The sequence below is a fragment of the Bicyclus anynana genome, chromosome 10 (genome assembly GCF_947172395.1).
Source record: "Bicyclus anynana chromosome 10, ilBicAnyn1.1, whole genome shotgun sequence".
Taxonomy (NCBI): Eukaryota; Metazoa; Arthropoda; class Insecta; order Lepidoptera; family Nymphalidae; genus Bicyclus; species Bicyclus anynana.
Genome location: NC_069092.1, coordinates 2600051 through 2627175, shown reverse-complemented (window position 1 = coordinate 2627175; position 27125 = coordinate 2600051). Strand labels below are relative to the sequence as shown.

The following is a 27125-nucleotide window of genomic DNA, read 5'->3' as shown; positions in this document are numbered from 1 at the left end:
TATAATATGAAATATGTATTATATTAAATCAAATATTGTTAATTTTTTTAATTTTGTGAACAAGATACGATAATAAACTTTACTTATCGATAATATGTCTTTCATTGTTACACCCTTCACTAGACGGCTCCATAAGACCCATAAGTGCAAGCGAGATAGATATAGAGAAATGATTTATGGCCCTAAGACTCAGTTGTTAACGCGCGTACTATAGGAATTTTATAAAATACCTGAATTATACAGATGCCCGTAAAATATCTAAGACACAATTGAACTTCATTTCAATATGATTATATCTAAGTGTATGCGCAAACGAGTGACAGCCTTTTTAGTACAAGGTATACAAGGTAGCCTTCCTCAACAAACCGTTGGTGACCGCTACAATTTACAAAAGGCTACCGGCCATAAAAACTGTCTTGTTGGTCCAGTGTCATCAATTGTAAATTATAATACTGTATAATTTTTTTAAAAAAAAAAGCAACTGTTGTTTTTCTTGCCGGTTTCTTTTCAGCAGAACCTTCCTACCAAACCGGTGGTAGAATCTTTACAAATAGTCAACTGACGTATCAAAAGTGCTTGTAAACTGAGCCTACTTGAAATAAATGAATTCTGATATTGATTTTAAAGGCAAGGCTATGCTTTGCCTTTAAAAAAAAGGCAAAGCATAGCTAGATCAGCAGCCTATTTGGCTGCTGATCATGAGCTTATAGGTCGAGTTTTGTGAATTATTAGAGTTTTTTTCTTCTCAAGAAATTCATTTAATTGCCCGCAGTTGGGTTTTTGATGGTGTTATACAATCAATATAGAGGTATATACATATAGGTCATCAATATATAGGTATCAATAAAGAGTAGTTATTACAAGCAACGGTTTGCATATTTTGGCTGTGGCTCATTTGCGCGAATACTTCTAAAGTTACCAAAGGTTACCAAAAGGCTTATAGTTATTTCCTTGCATCGTTGTCAACGTGTCCGGTACTTTAGGCGGTAGGTGGTCATGGGGTTTATAATTGTAGGCCATGATCCCCAAGCTGATCGCAGACGCTCTGCAGCCTTTCAACCTTCGGGAACAGTACCACGAGATTCTGCCATCGGCGTTCCTCTTCTGATAACTATAAGTGTAACCGTCTAGTAAGAGAAGAGGATGTTTCCCTCCTCTCTTTGTCCATAAAAAAGTGCCCTCTGAAAAGAAAAACAAACTTGTAAGAGCATTCGCACATATATGTATTTCCGTACATAATATAATTTATAGGTTGACCCGTATAGGCACGCTTGAACTGAAATGTGAAAGATTAGAAACAATTTTTATAGGGAAAGTTAATAATAAACCAGTGTATTTAATTACTGGTCGATATATTTTAACAAAACCAGCTTTCTTCGTGAACTGAAAAATAGGATGACTATGGTAATATTTTTAAGTTTAGTAAGAATACATTGGAAAATATTATTTAATATTACATATATTTTTATAATAAACGTGAAGGTTTGTAAAATAACTCGAGATGGTTTGCTTGAAATAAACTGTGCAGTTGGTATGTTACAATTGATTTGGCATACCTGTTTTAATTAGATGTACTGTCATAAAAGAGTAATAATAAATAAAACAATAGTGGTCAAACAAGAATAAACTTTACTTAAATTATTACAAATACTTACAATTATTTGTACATTTCAAAGGCACAAGCCATCAACACTCAGTCAAACAAAGGTTCCCCATACATTTAAAATATTGTTACCACTGGCGCTAACCTGGGACCAATGGAGAGAAATATATACAAAAGGAGATGTCCCAAAGTTTCCCCAGGTCAGATGAAATGAAAAAATACCAAGAAACCCAAAAATATACATGTGCTAAAATTACCTTACAATTATTATATTGAAAGATATAAACAGAAATCTCGGAAATAGCGGGGTTTTAAAATAATTTTAATTTTTGCCTTGTAGATAGGTATTATGTGAGATGTTATGATAATTAATTCGCAATAACCCCACACCACCCCAATTTTTTTTTTGTCTGGGGATAAACAATATACTGAGAGTGGGACATCTCTTTTCGTCTAATGGCGTCGGAGTTATCCCAGTACCATCTCTTTCATCCCAACACAACGAAATAGATAGCGATATATTTTTATTTGTCTATTTCTTTTCACGAGATAAGGTCATTTGGTCGCATGTTAGGCCTAATGAGCACGGTATTCCACTGATCCTAATAAATTACTACAGTTTACGTCGATTCGAACTATTCTACCCATCTGCGAGACCTTTAAGTACATATATAAACAATTTCTATTTAAATATCTAACAACGTCATTATGTAAGTCCTACCAAAACATAATTTAGAAAAAATATAACTGTTATAAATATGCATAATAAAAGTCTAATTTTAATTCATAATTAATTTAACTTACGTAGTATTTCTCGTAAAGCCATAGTTTTCTTACCCTTTGCCTTGTGGGAAAGATATGTAATTCACAATAAATAAACTCTCAACTTGTTTTAATTTTGTTAAATGCGATTTAGCACCACTATTTACGTTACCTACCTCAAATTTCAAATGATATTCAGTATACATACAGTATATCATACAGTAGGCACTATGCTTCATAGATAAGTATAGAATAAAAATACTATAGAACCTACAGCCTATTATCACCTAAATCATAGAGTGTAGAGGTTTTTAGCAATCTTATGATATGTAGAGGTATCACAAGTGAAAAAATCACATGCACAATGTGAATGTGTGACGTGTCAAGAGGAAATAAGATATAAATATAACAGAAGATCCGAACATTAGACGACCTTTGCCGATCTACCGAAAACTTTTTGAAATCAAAATAAATATAGTGCTAATGGGTTGCCTAAAACATTTCAAGCAGATAGACAGGTGAATCGAACTGATATGAGAAATAGAAAGAAATTACACATTACTACTGACCGGCGGATAATAGAAAAGAAGAAAGACGGTTGGTGAAGGTCATTTTATATATGGGAATCTTATGTCAGCCACTGACGATCAAGTAATCTCACATGCCTGCAGCGCTAACCGTTTGACGTCCGAAAAAACTGTCCGTGTTATGATCGCGATCAGCATGAAGTCATGCACATCACGACCAACACACAATCAGTTTTATCAGCTATCAAGCCGTTATCGCTGCAAGCATGTGAGATTACTTGATCGTCAGTGGCTGACATTAGATCATTATGCGTTTTTAACTCTGACCATCATATGATTTCGTTTTGCAAACATCGGTTTCCTATGACAGTGTTTCCCAACGTCATCTACCACTTTATATCGAGTAGTTGTATAAACCTTCGCTAAACATCGCTTGGTGGTCCCTGGCTGGCCCATGGTACACTTCCAAAGGATGATGTCGTTTTTGCCACTCTGATAACTGTAAGAATAACCATTGAAGAGGAGGAGCCGGCCGCCTCTCTGTGACAGAGCAAATGATACTGAAAAATTACACAATTAGTTTTTAAAAACACTGTACACGTATTATTCTACTTCGGAAGGAAGTTAGGTTTTGCATGTAGTAGTCAAATTACACAAAGAAAAAAACAATTATTTATAGACCGTGTGTGGCTTATAAATTCGTTTACCAACAGATCGTTGCTCAAATGCTTCAAATTACTCGTACATACATTCAGAGCCAAACTGTCTTCCGAAAGCAGAATAAATATTACATGAATTCTTTTCCACCTTCCACCTTTTTGAAAAACTTAATAAATCCACGTGCTGATGCCGAAGACCTGTGAGTCCAGTAGTGTGCACTTCCTAGATGCACAAATGCACTGCCTATTGTCCATTTTGTACCAATCAAATAGTTAAAACAAGCTCATATAAGTCACAAGTGAGCGCTTGCTTAACATTATAAAATTCACTTCGTAGAATATCAACGGTAAGTAATCCTATATTAATTTATTATGAAACACGGCTAAAACTCACGTGAACGGCAGAGTATGCCCGACTATTATACGTACTCTCTAAAGTAAATATATATAAAAACAAGTAATTAAAAGTAAAACTTCAGTTTCTGAAGAACAAAATTTACCATGTTTTATATTTCTCTAAATTAAATAAAATAAGTATTTTTTTTAATTGTTAATAAAAAAAAAAGTGCTTATCATGTTTTGATATTTGGCCCCAAAACAGCTTATCCGTTGGACGTGAAACTTATACGAGAAGTAGAATATGGCTCATTCTATGAAGGATGAAGGTTTGCAAGACCATACTTTTTTACACCATATGTGAATACGGTAGCTAATTACGGAGTAAGCTCCGTCGCAGCTTTAGCAGGAAAGTTTCAAGGCAATGTTCATCTATATTTTCTTGAAGTAATACTCCGAAAAGTCACTGACATAGCTCAACCAGTCACGAAGCTGAAGTGGCAACGGGCAGGGCACATAGAAAAGCCGATTGACGTTGGGGTCCCAAGGTGCTGGAATGGCGACCTCGCACGGGAAAGCGCAGTATTGGCGCAGTCATGAAACTAGTTGCAAGGAGCCGCTGGATGCTGGTTCGAGACCGTTTTGTTTGGAAGTCCATGCAACAGGGCAATGACCAGCAGTGCACGAACTTCGGCTGTTAATGATGATGAGTATTCCGAACAAGTATTTTAATAACAGCATTCTGCAGAAGTTTTGGGAGTACTTTATAAGCAACACCCACTCCACAGCTTTTGGCTTCAGAAAAACTAAATGCTTCAGGCAAATATCCCATCACTTCTCTTGAGCCAACATTGCGAAATGCCGTCTATATTTGAAGGAAGCCATAACTCTCTTAAAGGTTTGACATAATCTGAGAGCTTATGTTTTATGCTCCGTGGTTTTGGCTGTTTTGCCTCATCTTCGAATATAAATCCCTGAAGCAGTAAGAAAGAGGCTTGGCGGCATATGGTTGTGTGTGGGTATCCGGCCAACGAGATCGCCATCAAAACTCAAGTACAAATAAACTCCACAGCCCGTAGTGCATCTATATCGCATACACGCGCGGAGTTTATGTGCGGCACCATATGTGTACCCATTCACAAACTTGTACACTTTCCCACTGTTCATGGTTATATCTTTAACTTCAGGCTCGGCCTCATCTTCATCTGAAATTATAAAAGCTTTTGGAGTTAAAAGGATAAGTTTAGTTTTATCACTTTATTTTTTTTAAACTACACACGGATGAAACTACAAAGTTTAAACACCGAAGTAACGTTGCCTGTCTGTCGGTTTTTTACCGAATACACTTTTTAGAGTGCCCAGGAACTTCACAATCTAGTTTCTCCATCTCCATTCTACCCTCAAATCAGCGAAATGCCGTGGAGAATGGCATCGTCTCAGAATATAGAAAACTCCAGAATGATCGCGCATAGGAATGAAGCCGTTGAAACTACTAAAGCCGTTACTCTTTTTTGGTGTAGGTAATTTCACGAACAAACGATTAGTCATTCCGTGTTGTGTCACGTGCAATTTTTGGACACAATGCGTGCTTTATAATGACGGCTGAACGTGGTTTCTGATGTTTTCTGTATTCTGAGGGCATCGTTTAGTTGTTACCATCCAACCCGTCCGAAACTTTTCGCATCATCGTTTCTAACAAGAACTGCTAAGATGTGGAATGTCCTTCCAGCTTCTGTGTTCAAGGCAAGGCAAGGCAAGCTCGCTTTACCTTAGACCTCATCATCCCTTTCAATTAGGCATAATTGTAGTCAAGCTTAAGTTTACACAACATAAAACAAGTCCAAAGATGCTGGAAAGGGGACCCTGCACCGAAAAACGCAGTAGGTTGAACCCATGGAGAGTTTGATGGAGGTAGACCGATGATTTACCAAAGATTTTCTATTATTAAATATTTTACGTGCCTAAAAAATCACCACAAAAAGTGATCCGAATTTAGCTACTTCACTAAGCGCACGCATGCACAACTTTGTGTTTACTTACATTATATACTTCTGAATATATAGTTTTTAGATTTCCTAAATACACAACTCGATATTGTTAACAATATTTAGGTAAGTATTATTTATTCAAATAGCTTTCGTTGTTTAAAATGCGACTAAATGAAATTAAGACAATTAACCACTGTTGTCCACCTCAGTTTTGAGTCGCTATTGACCTAAGTATAGTAAGTAATCTTTGCTGTTTAGGCTACAATAATTATTTTTTCAAGGGAATTATAATTTATACAATTCTTTCCTTTGATATAAAAATACGCAATTTGGAAAGTATTACCTGTTACTACAAGTATAATGAAACTCTGAAAACTACACATAATTAAATTACATTTCTTAGGGTAGAGGTAAGGTAAGGGTAAGGAAAAGGAGCACATAAGTCAAAGCAAAGCTTGACCGGATTCGCTAGTAGGTTTTATAAAACTCTTGAACATTTTTTAAGATAATATATTAAGGGGGTTTAAATGTACAAAAAACGATTAACTGAATCGCGTAACCAAGAAATTAGATCCTTACAAATCGTCCACCTGCTATGGCATTTAGTCGTGGCCTTTCGTGCAAATGCTCTCCCCCAGACTGAGTGAGCCGTCCATCTGTAGATATCATGATAAAAGCCTTGCAGTCCGAGGTAAGCGTGCACCGCCACCTCATCCCACGCTTGGTCTTGTGCCCCAGAGTATACGTGTAGCCCATGTAGTAGTAATATTTGCGCCCATTAAACATGGTGATCATCCTGCAATCTGCGAATGACCAAATACTTAACATTAACAATAAACTTTGATAACATTTTTTTTTATTACCAGTTAGCTCTTGTTACAAACGCTGGTACCTTCAGAGTGCCTAGTGGGAGTTTTCAATGCTATCATACTCTGACGATCGCGTAAACAGTGTGCAGTGAAACAGTTGTGCAGTAGGGCCACTAGACAGCGCTGTTTCAATTCCTTACAACACATTGAAAACTCCCACTAGGCACTCATTAAGTTGCAACGCCAGCAATGCTTCAGTACTCTGCTTTCCGCGACCCGTCGATGACGATAGCCAAAATAAATAAAATGGTCACTAGTCTAGAGCCGGATTTACATTTAATTGATTATGAAACACGGCTAAAACTCACGTGATATTACGTCGGAGTATGCCCGACTAGTTTCGAACCCATACGGGGCCCTTAGTCATGAGCTGGTTCTTGCATCGCGGCACGATCCAAACTGCGAAGCGGCTGCGCGACGCGCTGCTGCACGCATTGCGCGCGCGGAGAGGGGTTGAGTGGTGGGGAGTGAAGGTTCCGTTACACTCTCCGACGGTTCATTAATGTCATCTTCATTAGACTCGTCTTCTTGTAAGCAAACCGAACTAATGCTATCTTGTTCCAAGTTTGTTGTATGTGACAATGAAAGAAATAGCGGTTTCCACGCTGTGGGCAGCAACCATCCATGATCCCGATTAAAATTCGGGTGACGACTAATTTCTATCGCTTCACGTATCTTACGAGGTACTAGAAACTTTTCCCTTGACAATACAGAAGCCTTATCAAAACGGATATAATGAGTCGTACCCGAAGCTAGAACATGCTCGGCTATTGCTGAACCGTCCGTGTCCACATTCTTCATGCTCCGTATGTGTTCTTTTACTCTTGTGGTGATGTTACGGCGAGTCTCACCGATTTATGACTTACCACAGTCACACGGAATCTTGTACACCCCGGGCACGTTCTGGATTTACATTTGTCTGACGTGTCGTTATGTGACGCATCAGAACAAAATCAGTTTCATACATTTTGTATGCGGCACATCAGAAGCCATCACGACATGTCACAACACATAAGTGTAAACGTTGCCTTATAAAATGTATGATACCGATTCTGCTCTGATGCGTCACGACACGACACGTCAGACAAACATAATTCCACCTTTAGTATCAACAAGTATATCTAGTAAACTAAGCTGTCTACATAAACCTTCCAACTTTTTCTGTCTCACCTACCACTAAAAATAACAATTTAAAAGTTAAAACTATCCAAGTAGTAATCAAATCTTTATTGCTTAATAACTCACAATCAACGGAATCTAATTTGTTTATAACGTTACAGGTAATAAATACCTATTCATTTCAAAACATCTGCGCGGTCCAATATTATAAGATGTGTAATCAAATAAAATATTGTTGTAAAAGACATTTCCCTAAATTAAGAATTAATATATCGCTTAAAACGAATTCACTAATTTGTCTATCTTTCTATTTCTTTGCATACTTCTTCTAAACCATTTAACCAATTTTGAATACGGGAATATGGAAAAAGCTATAAACCTGAAAGGTTCGTATAATTGCATTTTACATATTTTGTACATAATGGTATTTTGGTAGATAAGTGTTTGTATACAATTAACGCCCGGTTAAACCCAGATCCGATCACAGAAAAGGTATATCATTGATAAAATCAAAACAATGTTATTTAGAACGAAAAAATACAAGACTTATGGCGGTATTATATTTGTCTGACGTGTCATGTCGTGAAGCATTAGAATAGAATCGGTATCATACATTTTGTATGGCACCGTTTACACATGTGTGTTGTGACATGTCTTCTGAGCCATCACGACATGTCACAACACATAAGTAAGTTTAACACATCAGAGTGTTCCAAACAAAATGTATACCGATTCTGTTCTACAGACAAATATAAATCCGCCTTAACTAATCTATAATATATCAGCTATTAAAAAGATATTGCACCAATGCGAAGCCGGTTCGCTAGTAAAATCAAACTGAAACACATACATAATATATCAGTCCTATTAAAGCACCTCATAACTAAATAAATAAATATACTTAAACAATACACATCAGTATCTAGCCCCAAAGTAAGCGCAGCTTGTGTTATGGGTACTAAGACAACTGATTTTATAATATAGATATAATAATATAATATTATAACCTATGCTTATCACACATATATTTACCAGTTGTGGGAATCGAACCCAAGGGCGTTGATGCAAAAAGCAGGGTCCTACCGACTGCGCCACGCGGCAGTAGCTCTAGTTTGGCAAATTCTTTCGTAACACTCCCGATGTCCGCGGGGGTTTGGAGGCGGGTAGCGATGACAGATAAACTCATACCTGATGCACCCCACTTCCAGCCTCTGCCCCGCGCGCCTGACTTGACACCCGCGCAGTCCTTCCCTCCCCGTCGCCCGCATATCATGGGAGTGTCATCAACGAGCTTGCTAAGCTATAGTGACATAAATATTGAGTAGAAACGTAACGCATTTCACATTTTAGGAGTTTTAGGGATCCTTAGTCTTTATCAATATTTCTTACAATGATACTTAGCTCAGAAGGAGGCTTATGAACTGGTAACGGAGATATTAAAAAAGTATCTATCTAGCTACGATATTAAGTTCTATATAATACACATATTGCACAGCAATTGTAAAATTTTTATTGCACAGCCACAACGGTTTTCTGATATCTCTGCCAATCCGCGACAAAAATATATCTACCGTTTTTCAGTTTCAAGAGGAACTTGGGTAAATGGTGATGAGAGCCAGTTTCTTTCGCTATAGAAAAATCGTCATTAAGAATGACACTTGCATAGCAAGTTTTGGTCGACACACAACGCCATCTAGTTCGGCTCGACGACAACTTCGTAAAATAGAAGCCTTTGTATCTTATAAACATTTTTCCGTCTTCTGTAATTACTCGGTGAACTGAAATTAAAGGTTATTATTATTCAAATCTCTGTACTATTGATTAGAATGTATTATAGAATGGTCCCAAATAACTCGCAATATATTTGCTTTACTTTCTTAATTTTTAATTCTAGATCAAACATAGTAGACATGAAAACGTAGCAATTAAACAAGTCTGTTTTAATTATTAATTAAATAGCTACCAGAAATAGTATGGGAGCCCAAGTGGGAGTATTTGGACTTACTCGAAGCTGAACACAAGGATCCCTGCATGATCTTAAGTAACTCCACCAAGTATGAACCCCCAATATAAGAGACAGGAGATCGATGAGCACGTCAGATTAAAGTAAAGGTTGGTTAAAAATCAAAACTCATTTATTTCAAGGCTAAGTTTACATGCACCTATGAAACGTCAAGGTAGACTATTTGTAAAGACTCTATCACCGATTCGGAAGGCAGGTTCTGCTGAAGAGAGCCGGCAAGAAAATCAAAAGTTGGTCTTTAAAATCAATCATACGATACTATAATTTACAAATGTAAATCATAACAATTTCTTTTACTTTTACTTGACGTTGTGTGACGTGTGACGTTGGAAGGTGATCCAATGATCAATACAATTGATCATCGGATATCTTATTATCTGATCTACCAAATCTAATAGGTCCCTTCGAGTAAATCCGCATTAATCATCATGGGCTCCCAACTTGATTGGGAAAAAAAGTCTTAAATTGTTCATTATCTTAGATTGATATTTTTTTTTCATATTTTTTTTAACGACGTGAATACATAAAAATTTAAATATTTTTTGACAATACGAGCCGAAACGCTGTCGGCCATGATGATCTATATTTAAATTTATGAGTCAACTAGCCTATGACTATGGATTCTACTTCTAAATATGATAATTTACAGAGTAACATATATTCCCTCCTGAGTCTTGTGCATGGCCTTAGGAAGATGGTGGTGTTCTCCACACATCTTTTTCACAACAAATCCGAGGTCTGTGTACAGATAGGCTTTACACTGGCTCGTACACGACCATCTTATTTGTGTTTTAGTAGCGTAGTGCCTGTAGTATGTGAAGTTCTTGTATAGCAACCGCGATTTACCATTCATCAAGTTTATCAAAACTCCTTAAAAATAAAATTGTAGTTATAAGTAGGTATCAAATTATTGAAAAACAATGATCTAAGTAACTTATCGAAGGTGCATAAACATAATTCAATATTCTATTACAATGAAATTATAATGTAAATTATATTCTTAAATAATCCATGATTTATTTATTTTATTAGGTACTTAGTCTGAATTCTTATAAGACATTGTTTGCCTATTATATTTTACATTATTATTTTAAATCGGTCAAGAAAGAGTAAGGTTATTTTTAATAAATGACAAGTTTGTTTTCGCCGTTGTAGTAAAGTCTTTTTTATGAAAGAAGTTCTGCGGGTAAAACCTGAACTAAAATTGACAGCTCCATAGACAAATTACAATAAGGCTCATTGACAAAACTATCAGACCACTGTGTCTACACTTTTTTTTTCAGGAGGAAAAATATCCTGATGGACATCCTGAACCGGATAGTGCCGGACTTCTACCTGCTAAAAAAAGCCCCTCCTGACCTCAATGCGTTGGTGTTCCTGCCAATTCGACCTACCTAACCTAACCTAAAATAACCTAACCTAGCCTAACCTAACCCCCCCCTATCTATGTATCACTGAGCTCTATGTCTTTCTCTTTCGTCCTTCTCTTTACACTTTATTATTCCTTCTAGATAAAATCTTATAGCTTCCCATTTCTCCTTCGTCTCCAGCATTATGCTGTCTAGATTTCCAACTTCTATTTCGATCCCAACCTGACGTATTAATTCTTCTCCCTCTGGTTAAATATTTGGGCAGTGGGATATTGTGTTCCACATCAACACTCACAACCAGATGAGATCGTGGTCAAGCGAGAACTTCTCTATACTGATATTATTAAGAGTTTGTGGTGTTATAATCTCTGGGTCTACTGAACTGATTTGGAAAATTTTACACGGGACGGGCACTACGCCGACCAAACCGTGGGGCAGCGGGCTAATTTCATATAAAAGGAAACAGGCTGTTATATAATATTTTCGTAGCAAAATGTATCTAAAATATACTAGAGTATAACCTCAACAAAAATTGACAGCGCCTTACAGCCGTCTGGCGGACTTCTTCCATGAAAAGGACAATATACATGACTTCATGTCAACAGCCTGCAGACTGTTTACATGAAATAATTCAGCGTTGTTACCGGATGTTATCAATATTCTGACAGCCAGATACAATTCATGCTTGTCAAGCGCTGCTTTAAAAACATCTGCCAAATAAGTTCGGCGCGCTCTAAAGTTTAATGTACGTCCCTTCACTTGTTCTGTGAAGTGGCCTGTAGTGGTGGTTATGTTCGTGATGGATGGTTTTGATCTCCATGTTGTGGTCTGCGAACACGTAGGCCTTGCACTTGGGGTGGTTCGTGCAACTCCACCTGATCATCGTACCTCTGTGATAGTGTTTGAAGTATGTGTAGTTTTTATATAAGAGATTTTGACTTCTCCCGTTGTTTCGTGCGTTTCGCATTGTAATCAGTTCCCCTAGAACGGTAAATGTTATCATTATTAATCCTCGACATTAGCAGTGTCGTTAGATGCAGGCGGCTCAGGACCGTGGTGTTTGGTTTCTAAGACAGGCCTATGTCCTGAATTATTAGCCCATTTTTAATGGCCTACTAAAGGACAATGTCTTGCTCCCTTACAATGTGTGGTTTAAAGCCAACTACCATAAAGTATGAGTCAATGGATTGAAAACTAACTAAACCTATTTAATATAAAGGGGTTGAGAATTTTAAGTTGTTCTTAGAGCTGCATGTGGAAACATAAATCTAGATCAATACAGACATAATAAATTAAAAAAAGCTAAAGCGCGTCTCAGACTATCTAAAAATCTGTACATTTGTAATACCTAAAAGGTAGATATAGGCTGAAAATAATAATATTTTCAGCTACCTTTTTAATTGCCTCATATTTGCTTCAATAAACATATCAAAACACTTTCATAAATTATGTGTCAAATAAGTTTACTATCAAATTTATTTTTCTTCTAGCCAGTACCTACTTTTTTCTCCATTAGCAAGACCAAGACCTTACGGTACTCTGCTTAATACCTAATGTGCCAAAGAAAGTCTTTGAGCACACTCTAAGTTTTTGATAATTTAATTTTAAATAATAGACTTTAGTACAAGTTCGTCTTGTATCAGCTTTTTGGGTAGTTTTCCTTTCAGTAGGTTTTCTATCTACCAGAGATTTAACAAATTGTTTCTTAGCTTCCCAATTCATCTTCCAAAATTCCTTAAAAATATTCAATCGTACACTTTGTGTGAACTTGTGGCAGTTATATATTTTGCATCTTAAGGTGGGTACAGATTGGTGCAATGCAACATGTAATGCAACATGCAATGCAAGATTTTGACGTCCACATTGCTGCAATGTATCACGAATGCTCGTGGTTTGGACGCCTCGAGCGACCCAGGCGCACGAACTGCGCCTGGGTCGCTCGCTCCGAGCGTTACAACTCGTGCGCGGTTCGATCCGAGATTTGTCGGTTTTTGGTACGACCACAAAGGGGCGCGCGATGTGCGTAGGACTGAGCCGACTGATTCGTAGTCATTGACAGTATTCTACAGAGATAATAAAAGTAATTTAATAAAACCGCATATATTGCATAACCGAAGTAAAAACAAACACAATTAAGTGGTTTATATGCCTAATTTTGTGCAATTTTACAAAACTAAAAGTAATAATTACTATTACTTTTAAAAGATTAGGAGATTATCGCATTTAAATAAATAAACAAACAAACACGTTTCATTTATAATATTTTACTTTTATAATATATTCCATCACTGCCTAACAAGATCTTGCTCGCTACATGGTTATGGTCATTATGGACACTTGTTATTTCCAATTCGTGGCTGGCATATACGTACGCCTTGCAGGTTGGGTATCTAGTGCATCTCCAACGGTAGCCATTGCGACTTATCTGGTCTTTGTAATGAGTGTGACCATTGTAAACCAGATTAGGAGCTCTGCCATTACGAAAAGTGATAAGTTGCCCTAAAACAGACAGTCAAAGATTATAAAATATACAATTTACGGTAACGGACCCTTCACTCCCCACCCCTCAGCCCCTCTCTCAACGTGCGCTGCGAGCGGCTGCGCACGCCGTCGCGTTGAACCAGCTCAAGACTAAGGGCCCCGTATTGGTTCGACACTAGTCGGGCATACTCCGACTTTTTATCACATGAGTTTTAGCCGTTTTCATAATAAATTAATATGAATAACACTCACGATACTTTAAATTCTAAAATATACAATTACACTAAAACTAATTTTTAAGAGCTTCCCTTCCCTGATTTAGAATTTTTGATATTTGTGAATGCTAATTCTTAGTTAATTTTTAATATTTCATACTCACATTTTGTGTGTATCTTCTTCATTTTTCGCCGGTTAGTGTGTAAATCAAAATTTGAAAGCTAAATTAAGGCGGATTAACATGACGTGACGTGACGTGACGTGACGCATCAGAACTGAATCATTTTATAAGGCAACGTTTACACTTATGTGTTGTGACATGTCGTGATGGCTTCTGATGTGCCGCATACAAAATGTATGAAACCGATTCTGTTCTGATGCGTCACAACACAACACGTCAGACAAATAAATAAATCCGGCTTTAGAACTACTTCCTGACGTTTATTTAAACTTAATATTCGTTTACTTACGACAATGGTAGAATATGATACCATGCAGCTGATATTTTGAGCTGCATATTTGATTTATCGGGAGGTGACCCACAGGGACTTTTAAGCTTAAAAAGATACACACTTTATTAAATTTGGACTAATTTATTTAGTTACAAATTATACATTTCCTTAAATGTATACATTCGACATTTAGGGTGTGCACATAATACGTGTCTTATAATATCTACCGTCAGTGCCCAAAATAATCTTGTTGGCTATATGGTTGTGTTCATTGTGAACAGTTTTTATTACTAATTCATTGGTAGCATATACGTACGCCTTGCACTTTGGGTATCTGGTGCATCTCCAACGGGTACCTTTGCGACCCTTTCGGTCTTTGTAATGAATATGATCGTTGTAAAGCAGATTCGGGGGTCTGCCTTTCCTTAAAACGAAAAGTTGACCTAAAAACGAAGATCAAACTTATTTATTTCATATTTTATTATTATTTCGTATTCGTATTCCTGACATCAAATCCTTACATTTGATACCCATATGGGAGTGCATTTCAAATAGCCTGTCCGCCATTTTGGACGTCCGCCATATTGAATTTAAGTCACGTGACTATTTTCGTCGTATTCCTGACAGCAAACCCTTTTACTTGATATCTATATCATGGGGGTGGATTTCAAACGTTTCTTAGCTAGTAATGTATTGTCATTAGAACTCAGAGCGTGTGCAAAATTTCATCCTAATCGAAGACCAGGAAGTGGGTCGAATTAAGATTCCAAGATTTTCTTACATACATAGTTACAAGTGAAGCTAATTTAAGCGTGTTAAAAAGACTTACTTTTTAACATTTGAGACGGATAAAGTTTGGCTATTTTTTAAGACATTTTTTTCGAATAGTCTTCTTTCCTTTATTTTTTTTAATTTTAAAATACGTGCCGTCACTACCTAATATCATTTGAGTAGCTGTGTGGTTGTGATCGTTATGAACGCTTTTTATTGCCAGTTCGTTGTTCGCGTAAACATAGGCCTTACAACTAGGGTATCTGGTACATCTCCAACGAGATTTAATTTTGTTTTGTCTTTCTCTATAGTAAGTATAATCTTTATGTAATAGATTTGATGCTCTACTATTCTGTACAGTGATTAGTTTTCCTGAAAATAATAATCAATTTAAATTAATCATACTCATAGATTTAAATGATATATGAGTCATATAATAAAGACCCCGAAATAAATATCACTATCAGCAGTGACGTGCACAAGGTTTTTAACTAGGGTAAGCATTATAGGTACGTAAAAATTTCTTTTTCCAATACAAGTGATCGTCTTCAGGATAGGCAGTTCATGTTTGCATCTACCTATATAAATCTATCAGCCCATTTTACCGACCCACTTCTAAATAAGGCACTGCTTTGTATGTGTGTATTTCTTATGAACGAAAGGTAATCTCGGCTAAGGTTTGTTTCAATGAAATTTGTCTTAAGGTAAAATTCAAGAAAACTAAAGAAGTCAAAATTCATTTATTTCTTAAGAAAGAAATTTTATTCTTTCACTATGTACATAATTATTAGAATTATGAATGCTTAAAATAATATGAAGGTTACCGGTGTTTCTCACAATCATAAAGATACAGATAAAGCTGATATATTTTCATTAAGAATACTTAAAACAACATGAAGGTAACATTACTATATGGTAGTAACAACAAACAATACTTTCTTACCTACTGGCAAAAAATGGTCTACCAAAACATTGTTGGTCAACGCATGCTGCAACATAAAGAAGTAGTAAATGAGAGAGACGAATATCTTAGCAATCCATGGATTTACCGTGCGGGTGCCGCGTCCATCGCGTGGCAATGAGAAAAACTCCGAGCAAAGTCCAGGACTTGTGACCAATGGATGTAGGGTTAAGGAATTCCTTGATAATCGACAATTAATTCCCCTTCTCCGCTCATGTTGATCTCCCTGCCTAATGCCAAGACTCATTCCTTACTCCTATCCTATTCTACTCCCTGGTTTGAGAGGCTACCTCTCCACCAATTTTCACCCAAATCTGATCAAAGCTTTAGTATTTTTTCAGCACATGGTACGACTAAACTGCATTGAAGGTTTTTTTTTGTATTTTGTACAAAAACCAATATAACTTAAAAACCGTAAATTTTCGGCTAACATATATTGTGTTATTTTAATAGGCCTTGATGTCAGCTATCGCCCTGTAGAGCATTTCGTACTATTTACTGGACACCCTGTATATATAGATAGTGTTTCATTTTACATAGTTTCTAAATCTTAATGTACATGCCGTCGCTAATCTTATGAAGCCTCCGTATGTTGTGGTTGTGAACGTTATGGTCACCTTCAACAACGACGTCCTCTGCCGCGTACAAATACGCTTTACACTTGGGATAGTTGGTGCAGCTCCAGCGGTTCTTGGAGTGTCTAAAGTATGTGTACTGTTTGTACAGAAGATTTTGCGATTGACCATTACGTACTCGTAGATTTATAATCCTCGCTGAAAAATTCCAAAAAATTATGCAAATATATAAAATACTGAACTCGTATTATAATAGGAAAGGGAGATAGGTTCAGCTTGTTTCTACTATAAGTGGTCTTTCGTTGTGCGGTGCGAAAGACCACCAAGTAGAAGCCACTAAGTAGAAGCTCACGAGGTCGAGAGCTTATAGAAGTTCCATTTGGATCGGACGCAATGCGTAAGTGTTTTGAGAAATTCCAAATTTGAAATATTTTGAAATTTGTAACTCAAAATTCAATTTTTTAAAATAAAATAAAATTTTGAAATTGCATTGCGGAAAAAGCCATTGAATATATTTTCAAAAAGGTATATAACTATATTTTATTCAATAAAACATCTAACTTACACAATAAATTCCACAAGGTACATAGCGATTTTATTTTTGTATTCAAATATGAAGACGCTACAACACAAAACACGACCGCCACCAATACTTATGTCTATGATTTCGTCATTATCGAGAGCATTTAAATTTTAATATACACCCCCTCTTTAGTCATATGTAATTTCCTCATTACATGGTTATGTTCGTTGTGCACTCTCAAGATGTACAGGGCGTCATCAGCGTACACATATGCCTTGCATTTGGGGTAGTTGGTGCAACTCCACCTGTCTTGGTTTACTGTACGGGTTTTGTAATGTTTGAAGAAGGTGAAGCGGTTGAATAACATTTGCGTTTTGCCATTTTGCAAAGTGATTAATTTCCCTGTGCAACAAATGAATACAAATTTAATTGAAAACACAAAAATAATTCAAAATTAAAACAATGCGATTATTAGACCAGAATTAGAGAGGTTAAAACTAAAACAATATTAAAGTACAATATTAAGGATTTCAATTTGCGCAATAGTTAATGTTACATATTATAATATGTATATTGTATACGATTAGTTAGATTGGTAAAATTAAAATAATTATTACTCTAAGAAAACTACATTTATATGCTCCAGGATCTGAGGCATTGAACAATAACGAAAAGCTTCTAAGATCAATTAATTAAGTATATTAATTAAAGATAAAGATGGCACATTACACATTAATTTACAACAATTGTTACAATAAATACATTATCATTAAAAATTAAATTCTATAATACTTCCAGAACGATATTTAACTATTAAATAAGCTTAATATTAATCAAAAATTCATTTTGATAGCCATTAGGTCCAGCATTTCCAAAACTGTTTACTATGCCCTATATTAATTTTTATATGTATATTGACACTAACAGCTGAGTTTTTGCAAATTTGATATTTTTCTGTAAATCACTAATGATCAATTCCATGAACATTTTTATATCTATCAATTTGAATAAATTTTGTAAGTACGGCTCGTGCATTGTACGAATAATTTTCTTGATTAAAATAGACATACAAATTCTACATTTCTACTGGTATGTCTCTCACGCTACCGCTAAATCTTAAATTTCGACGTCTTTAAACTCGTATTTCATCCATACAACTGACGTCAATAAATATATTTCAATTAATCTTACGTCATTGAAATTCTATATAGGGAGGGTATATTTTGATAGGGGTACATAATCTGACGTTTAAAAAGTTGTTCCTGTTTTTGTTTTTTAACCGGGCGCCGTTGCTTTTCAAGCCTGTATGTCCCGTCTATGGTTTTGTAGAACATTTTAGGTGGGTGCATGTGTTCGCGCGGTAGCTTTACTATGTTCAAGAAATCGTCCACGTGTAGGCTTATGAAGCAGTGATGGGTATTGATGCAACGCCATCTGTTCTCCAAGTTCGGAGTCCTAGTGTAGTAATGTCCTTGGTATTTCAAATACTGCTTCCCTTGTATCGTTGTAATGATTTGACCTAAAACAAATCATATTATTGTTTTTACCTACAAAAATATGTATCTTCATTTTTATGAAAAAAGCTAGCTACAATAACAAGAACAATTAAGCATGCTTTTTAAATAGAGTATGGTATTGATTTTGATTAATTTGTTAATTTTTTATAGGCCTAATATCACAGAGGTAATAAAAACCATAAAAGTGTGTTTTAAAGCTTTTTATAAATGCTATTTAATAATCACAAAAAAATTACATGTAAATTACGAGTAACATACATTTTCTTTGTACTGTGGTATCATAGCAATATATTTGGCCTTGCCTGTTAACAATACTCTCATGGATTAAAGTTTATGGTAATTTGGTTGAATAGACAGGACGTCAAGTATTTAATCCTTCATCCAAACTACTAACTCGATTCGCTACAGGAGTCGCCAGTTCTCTTTACATGCCAGTAACCTCGCTCCACTCAACCTCGTAGGTTTGGTTCCTTTATAGTAGAGTATTTATATAAAACTACCTTCACCCATCTATTTACTGGATAACTTTTTTACATCAAATTAAGTAAATATACCAATATTTTTATCACACAGTACGCTAAATGGAGTACTGGAGAAATGCGTACGACGAGTGACACTCAAGGAAAAGGTACGCAATGAACACATTAGAGGGAGCTTCAAGGTCGCAGAAAGAGCTGCAAAAGCAAAAGAGTCCAGGCTGAGATGGTACGGTCATGTGATGCGCAGACCAGACGACCATATCGTAAAAAAGTGCCTTTCCATGGATACTAAGAAGAGGGGGAAAGGGAGACCACCAACAACGTGGTTAACGAAGGTCCGTAAGGACCTGAAAGATAAAGGCCTAACAGACGATGACGCAAAGGAGCGTACCAAATGGCGCCACATGATTGGGAAAGCCGACCCCATATAAACGGAACAAGGCGAGGCCGAAGAAGAAGAAGAAATCAAATATGCCAATGAAGGGAAATTGCATAAAAAAGTACGGTTGAGAATATGATTAATTGGCATTTGTTTTTATTTTTTACTTTTCACTGGTCTGGTTAAAAGACAAATTCCATACCAATCGATCGAGCGAAAGAAGCGTGAAGCCTTTATAGAATATGCAAACGTTAGGTTGGATAAGGTATTTTTACGTCACAATTCTTGGATGCACAGGTATAACATGTCAATCGATATTACTCGTAGTAACTGCGAGTAGAAATCATAATCAAATTCTGAACTGACATTTTTTAGGCAACTCATTGGCAATATTTTGATTGACATTTTTAATTTCAAATAAAATAGTTTCGTCTAGTAAACAGATGGGTGAAAGTCGTTCCTAATTCGGATCTTACGAGTAGACTATTAGGCCGTTTACAAATTTCTGACACAAGCTTTACAAAAAACTCTAGGTGTCCACCACTAGGTATGCCCTAGGATACAAGACGGTATGGGGTCGGAATGCCTAGACTTTGATTTTGTTTAAAGTTCTTGTCAACCAATCCATTTTTCGATATCGCCGCACTACACTCCTAGTCTTAACTAAACTTAATCTAGTAATTGAACTAGTGCTTTACCGCAATAAAATTATATTACTTTTTTTTATTTATTTATTCTCTACAATTTAGCCCTTGAATACAATCTCACCTGATGGTAAGTGATGATGCAATTTAAGGTGGAAGCGGGCTAGCTTGGTAGGAGGAGGATGAAAATCAAAACCCCTTTTTGGTTTCTACACGACATCGTACCGGAACAGTAAATCGCTTGGCGGTATGTGTTTGCCGGTAGGTGGTGTTCCGGTATACAACTAGGGTATAAAACTACATATATTATATCCCTAGGGATAATAATTATTATATTATTATAAGGCTTCAACTATCTTATTGCAACATATAGACACCAAATGTATACTATGCTAACTCTAATTTTAGGTGAAATCGTTTTTTATGTCAAATATCTTGAAGCGAGGATTTTTACTAAAAATAGTGACATAATATTTAAACATTCTAAATGTTACAAATCTTATAATTAAAAAAAAAGTACTTGTACGTAAAATAAGCCCATCTGAAATAAATTTGATTATGAAAAATGTTTGTTTGACATCGTTCGAAACCTTCACGCGAGTTCAACTCGCACTTATCCGGCGTTTAATATAAATGTTATCACGTTTTGCCTTTATAATCCCCTACTGTACTTTCATTTTTCTGAGTTAGCTTAGTATAAATTGCTGGTCTCGATATCCGTAGCCACCAGAAATCCGTACAGTTCTATAGTTTGACGGTGGCAGGTGTGAGTGATCCCTAGGTGGTCTCAGGACACGGAGAAAGTCGTCCACATTCAATCGCACGTAACACCTGTTTGTGTTGATACATCTCCAACTATAATTCGACCTTTTCGTGTAATAGTAGCCTTGGTATTTCAGGTAACGCTTTCCCGTCGCCGTGTATATTTCTTGCGCGGCTGCAACATACAATGCTACTTAGCTGAGTAGGCCATCAACATCAGAATACTGCAGAATCAAGCATCATTTCCATTGGGAGAAGGTATTTAAGTTGCTCTAATGCAGATTGACGAACTCTTGGTTGACGATCGCTTTCTGTAACATCATTAATAGGGATGATGACAGTTTTTTAAATTGTATATAAATTAAGAGTATACTAATAGTAAAGCAATTTTGTAAAAGTAACAGGGTATCTGCGATCATTACTTTCGGAGCTACAGGGATTTAAAGAGTCAGATTTGCGGCGCTGCCGCGGATCCCTGAAAAACGCCCCATACAAAATGGCTCGATTTGATGACGTCATAGGCAATGTAATGATCGTTAGATTTGTATGCGCGTTCAAACAAAATTACTAATATCTTTGTTATTTGTGCGTTTATGTTAATAGTTCATTTATTAAAAAATGTCACATTTAATGTAAGGAAGCTAAAACTGTATGAATTTTCATCTAATTACGATAAAATATTTTTAATAGATTTTGAAATTTTATAATCTCATTTATTTTGCAAATATCCAGACGATCTATGCTTTTTATGTATAAATTAGTTAACATTGACCCTATTTACCCGAATGTATCATAAAAATCAATATATTCAAACCTAGTCATCATCCCCATTCGCTCACTTCATAGCCCGACCTAAGACATACTAAGTTTATTATTCACCATCATCATTAACAACCCATAATCGGCTCACTGTTGAGCATGAGTGTCCTCTCAGAATGAGAAGGGTTAGGCCTTATCCACCACGCTGGCCAAATGCGGATGGGCAGACTTCACACACATAGAGAATTAAGAAAATTCTCAGGTATGCAGGTTTCCTCACGATGTTTTTCTTTCACAGTTTGAGACACGTGATATTTAATTTCTTAAAATGCATACAACTGAAAAGTTGGCGGTGTATGCCCCGGACCGGATTCGAACATAGACCTCTTGCATGGATTCTAATGCAGTTTGACGAACTCTTGGTTGATAACGATCGCTAAAAGTTGGGATAAGAACGTTCATCAGTTTCTTGCCACTCCCAGGGGATCATTCAGCCGCTGAGTGTCGAATTTAACCTCTGTTTGTTTAAGAATTTGACACTCAGCAGGTGAATGATCGCCTTGGGGTGCCCCTACAACGTCTATTAATTCCACTGTTAATCTCCTATCGTCAAAGTCTAAAATCCGTATTAGAAACGACCTACACTCATCTTTTTAATGGATGAAAAGTGTTTTATATCAAAAACAAGTTAATAATATATTGCGAGTAGGTTACCTAAAAATTTCCTGACCACACTTCTTCATTCTGGGCCGTTTCCACACTTGGCCAAGTGATTGGCCGTGGTACGTGACCACACTATTTGACCATTATTAACTATCATTAATGATAGTTTAGCCAGGAGTTTTGAGGCAACCGGCAGATGGGTAAAGGGCGTTTCTAATACGGATATTCTACTATCACATTAGTTTTGCGACTCGTTACTTTCTATAGATATTCAAACTCGTAAAACTACGGCTGTCAAACCTTACCTTATCATTCTCGGAAGTAGTTAAAAACCTCGATCACTGTATATGAATAGGCATAATATAACCAATTGAAGGTTTTTGTATTATATAAGTCCCATTAAGGGTTTTTATGAACATCTTAGGTGGATGAGCGTGTTCCGCAGGTTCTTGGGTTACGTTCAATCTGTCATCTGTCGAGAGTCCAACAAAGCAGTTGTTAGTGTTGATACACCTCCAGCCATATTTGGACCTTTTAGAATAGTAGTAGTTCCTGTATTTCAGGTAACGCCTCCCGTGGATTGTCTCTATAATTTCTGTTTCTGGAACAAAACATGTACACACAAATATATATTATACTCAGGCTTCTTCCTCGAGATTAGCAAAGAGACACATGTAGTAACGCGCAGCGCAAGCCATTTCACACTATTTTGAGAGTAATCGTTGGTTTTTATTTTAAATTTTTTTTAAAGGGTAGTTTTGTTTATCTCAGTCCCGCGCTCGAAAGGTTTGTCATTCGCTTTTTAGTGCTTCGCCGTTTCATACACGCGCTCGCGACTAAAATTATTATGTCGGTACGATAGTCTTTTTTTCTGATTAAAAGTGTTAAAAAAGGTATAACAATGCCAAAATTAAAAAGTGACAACGATTAAAAGCATATGAGAAAAAATTTGAAAAGAAAATACGATGTGGAAGACGGTATTATCGAAGTGATATCAGTGAGTCATCATCGACGTCGTTGCCGCCTGCATCTCCACGATCACCGAGTGAACAAGGTAGGATAGTAAATAGTTACTTACAGTGAGTGTTCAAAATACAATACAATTTAGATTGTGGTCGATGCTGCCTAAACTACCTACCTTAGGTAGGTTAACAATTTATGTTCGGCATTATATTATCACTTATACTTACTCATAGCCGATCTTTGTAAGTTTGCGGGCAGTACTTGTTCTGTAAAAACATTGGGACTGTCTCTTATTTACTATTTAGCGATTATTCGCATGGACTATTACACAACTGAGATTAAAACAAAACATGACGTTTCGTACAGTACATTGGGACTGTTTCATGGTATTTTCTATGTAGTGAGCGGGCAGTACGTGTCATACTGATTAGGGACTGCCTCTTTCTACTTATTTTAAACCCACCGATAGCGGATCTTTATAAGTTTGCGGGCAGTACTTGTTTTGTAAAAACATTGGGACTGTCTCTTACTTACTATCTAACGATTATTCGCATGGACTATTTATTACACATCTGAAATTAAAACAAAACATTACGTTTCGTACAGTACATTAGGACTGTTTCATGGTATTTTCTATGTAGTGAGCGGGCAGTACGTATCATACTGATTAGGGACTGCCTCTTTCTACTTATTTTAAATCCACCGATAGCGGATCTTTATAAGTTTGCGGGCAGTACTTGTTTTGTAAAAACATTGGGACTGTCTCTTACTTACTATCTAACAATTATTCGCATGGACTATTTATTACACAACTGAGATTAAAACAAAACATGACGTTTCGTATAGTATATTGGGACTGTTTCATGGTGTTTTCTGTGTAGTGAGCGGGCAGTACGTATCATACTGATTAGGGACTGCCTCTTTCTACTTATTTTAAACCTACCCATAGCGGGCCTATAAAAGTTTGCGGGCAGTACTTGTTTTGTACAAACATTGGGACTGTCTCTTACTTACTACACAGTTCAGCGTTTATTCCATTGGACTATTAAACAACTGAGATTAAAATAAAACATGACTTTTCGTACAGTACATTGGAACTTTTTTATGGCATTTTCTATGTAGTGAGCGGGCAGTACGTATCATACTGATTAGGGACTGCCTCTTTCTACTTATTTACTGAGGCTATGCCTCTCTTGCTAACCGGATGCCGACATGCAAACGAATGTGGAGTAGCATATTGATCTGCAAAATGAGGATGTGGCAAAACCTGGTCCCAGCACAGCGTGCGAAATAAGGACACCTTCCGTGCCTTCTACCATTGTAGTGTCATTGCAACCTGAATCGGAAGAACAATTAACGCCGGCATCTATAGTGCATTTATCTGAACAACCAGATACTAGTACGGTACTGTTAGCAGGCTCTGCACATCCAACGGATGAATCATCCACAGCAATCACAGCAACAACAGAACCATCTCTGTACGATGAGTTATTACAAAGTCTAGGCATTGAACCTACTAATGAAAAGAAATGTAGAAAAATTATACATAAAGAATTGTCTGTTAGACCAGAGCACTGTGCAATGGTGGCTTAGACAAGAAGTTATGCAAAGATTTTAAAGAAAAATACTCCTTTACGAACGCCTATGATGGATGCGGTTCGCATAATATGTGACTGTCAACATGCTGATTCGATAACCAGGAGAAATTTTCTCTTGTTCGGTAAAAAAAAAAAAAAAAAAAGGATGTTGTAGAAACAGTTGCAAAACATCAAAGTTGTCAGTTGCATAAGTTTCTTTTTGGAGAGAATTTACCTGAAACCCTGAAATCCGCTAAGCTAAAATCAGGAGCCAAATTAATACAAATCACGCTATCGCGGGTCCAATTCTTCAAAAAAAAAAAAAAAAAACTGGAAGAATCCGGGACCGAATCGCAGGCAGCTGGTACCCCCAGACTCCGAAGACGAAGGAGCCTGCAACCACCTCGTTGCGCAGTCGGTCAAGTACCTCCTCAAAGCAGTCACAGCATCAGCAGCGGAGATCATGCCCCACTCGTCGCTAGATACGCAGGGTAAAGCTGGCTGGTCGTCTTTCCTCATTTTACAATGAGTGGTCCATGATCGCAAATGATTCATTGGTACTGTCTTACATTAAGGGTAATAAAAATTCTTTTACAAGGCCTGTTACCCAATCAATGTTACCTGCGGTTCGTAAATATTCAAAAACAAAAAAAAAAAAAAAAAAAAAAAAAAAAAAAACATACTTCCAGGAACTACTACTTTTTATATTATCTCTAGGAGCTATTTCGGCGTGTAAACATCAAGTCTATCAATTTTAATCGCCGATTTTTCTGATACCCAACGAGAAGATGTGTTTTATACTTATCTTATAATCATTAAAACTTCACACTTTAAGTTGGAAGATTTAAGAACTGCACTTCAAAGGACTGCTACTTGAGTTTGGACTTAAAAGACTCATATTTTTTCTTGACTTGACTCCTGTCATGGAGCCTGTTGTAAAATTATTTCTAATGTGTGGTTATTTGTTAACTATTTATTTGGACGATATGATGCTTATTAGCCAAAAAAAAAAAAAAAAAAAAAACCACTATACTTCTTGAAGCTTTGGGGTTTTTTATAAACAAGGAGAAAACTAATCCTAAAAATGCAAAAATGCAAGTTTTTAGAATACATCTTAGACTCGAAAAAATTTCAGGCTTCTTTACAAGAACAAAAAATCTTTTTGTCCTTGAAGCGTCGTAAAATCAGAGATTTCGCCAGTTTTAAGGGTCTTTTAGTATCAACTTCTCCAGTAGTTGAATGTGGCTGGTTTTATACCAAGCTTTTCTAACGATGCAAGTACTTCAATTTGGAAGATACACAAAATTATGAAAATTTCATGAACGTTCCAGATAACTTAAAATCAGAGTTAGAATGGTGGAAACACCCTATCGTAAAACGCTCTTAAAAAATCAAAGTTCAGACTGGAATTTTTTTCTGATGACTCAACAACGGGGTGGGGAAGAACATGTGGGGCCCAAAAGGCTAGTGGCCCATGGAGTGAAGATGAACGCAGCCGCTATATTAACTTTATAAAACTTATCGCGGCATTCATAGGACTAAACATGTTTGCCAAGATCTATCGGATTGCCAAATCTTACTTCGCATTGACAATACCACAGCTATTTCCTACGTTAACCGTATGGGAGGAATTCAGTTTCCCCATTTAACAGAAACTGCTAGACAGCTTTGGCAATGATGCGAACATCGCACCCTGTTTGTTTTCGCTAGGTATATTTGTTCCTCGCAAAATGGTTTCGCAGATCCAGGAGTCCACAGCTTCTGATTACGTATTTACGTTCATATCTAGATATATGGACCCAGATGCGTATGAAATTAACGCATTTACAGTTTCTTGGTCATTTGTTTTACTTTTATGTGTTTACCAGGGATTACCATGATATTAAAATCACTGCGAAAAATTATTTCAGATAAGGCTGGTTGATATAATGGTTGTACAAAGGTCGCCCACACAACCCCCCTTAAAAAAAAAAAAAAAAAAATCCAATCCCTTCCTATTAAAGGTAAATGAAAACTTAATTTTATCTAATAACACATGCGCTCGCATATTACCCTGGTGACAGGAGTATTATCTGGGCGGCGATGCTGATGAAAGAATTTCCTTTATTATTTTTGGACATCATACTTGGTTCGCTCTCGGAAAACTC

At 36.5% G+C, this 27125-nt stretch overlaps 1 long non-coding RNA gene across 1 annotated transcript; it reads right to left on the bottom strand.

Annotated features, from left to right (window-relative positions):
* Positions 1 to 1612: 1612 nt before the first annotated feature.
* Positions 1613 to 25954, bottom strand: LOC112050307 (uncharacterized). Its single transcript, XR_008251172.1, has 4 exons — positions 22744 to 25954; positions 17278 to 21191; positions 7053 to 16910; positions 1613 to 6678 (listed from the first exon to the last, which is right to left on the bottom strand). It is a non-coding gene; the product is annotated as an uncharacterized LOC112050307 (long non-coding RNA).
* Between the last annotated feature and the right edge of the window lie 1171 nt (positions 25955 to 27125).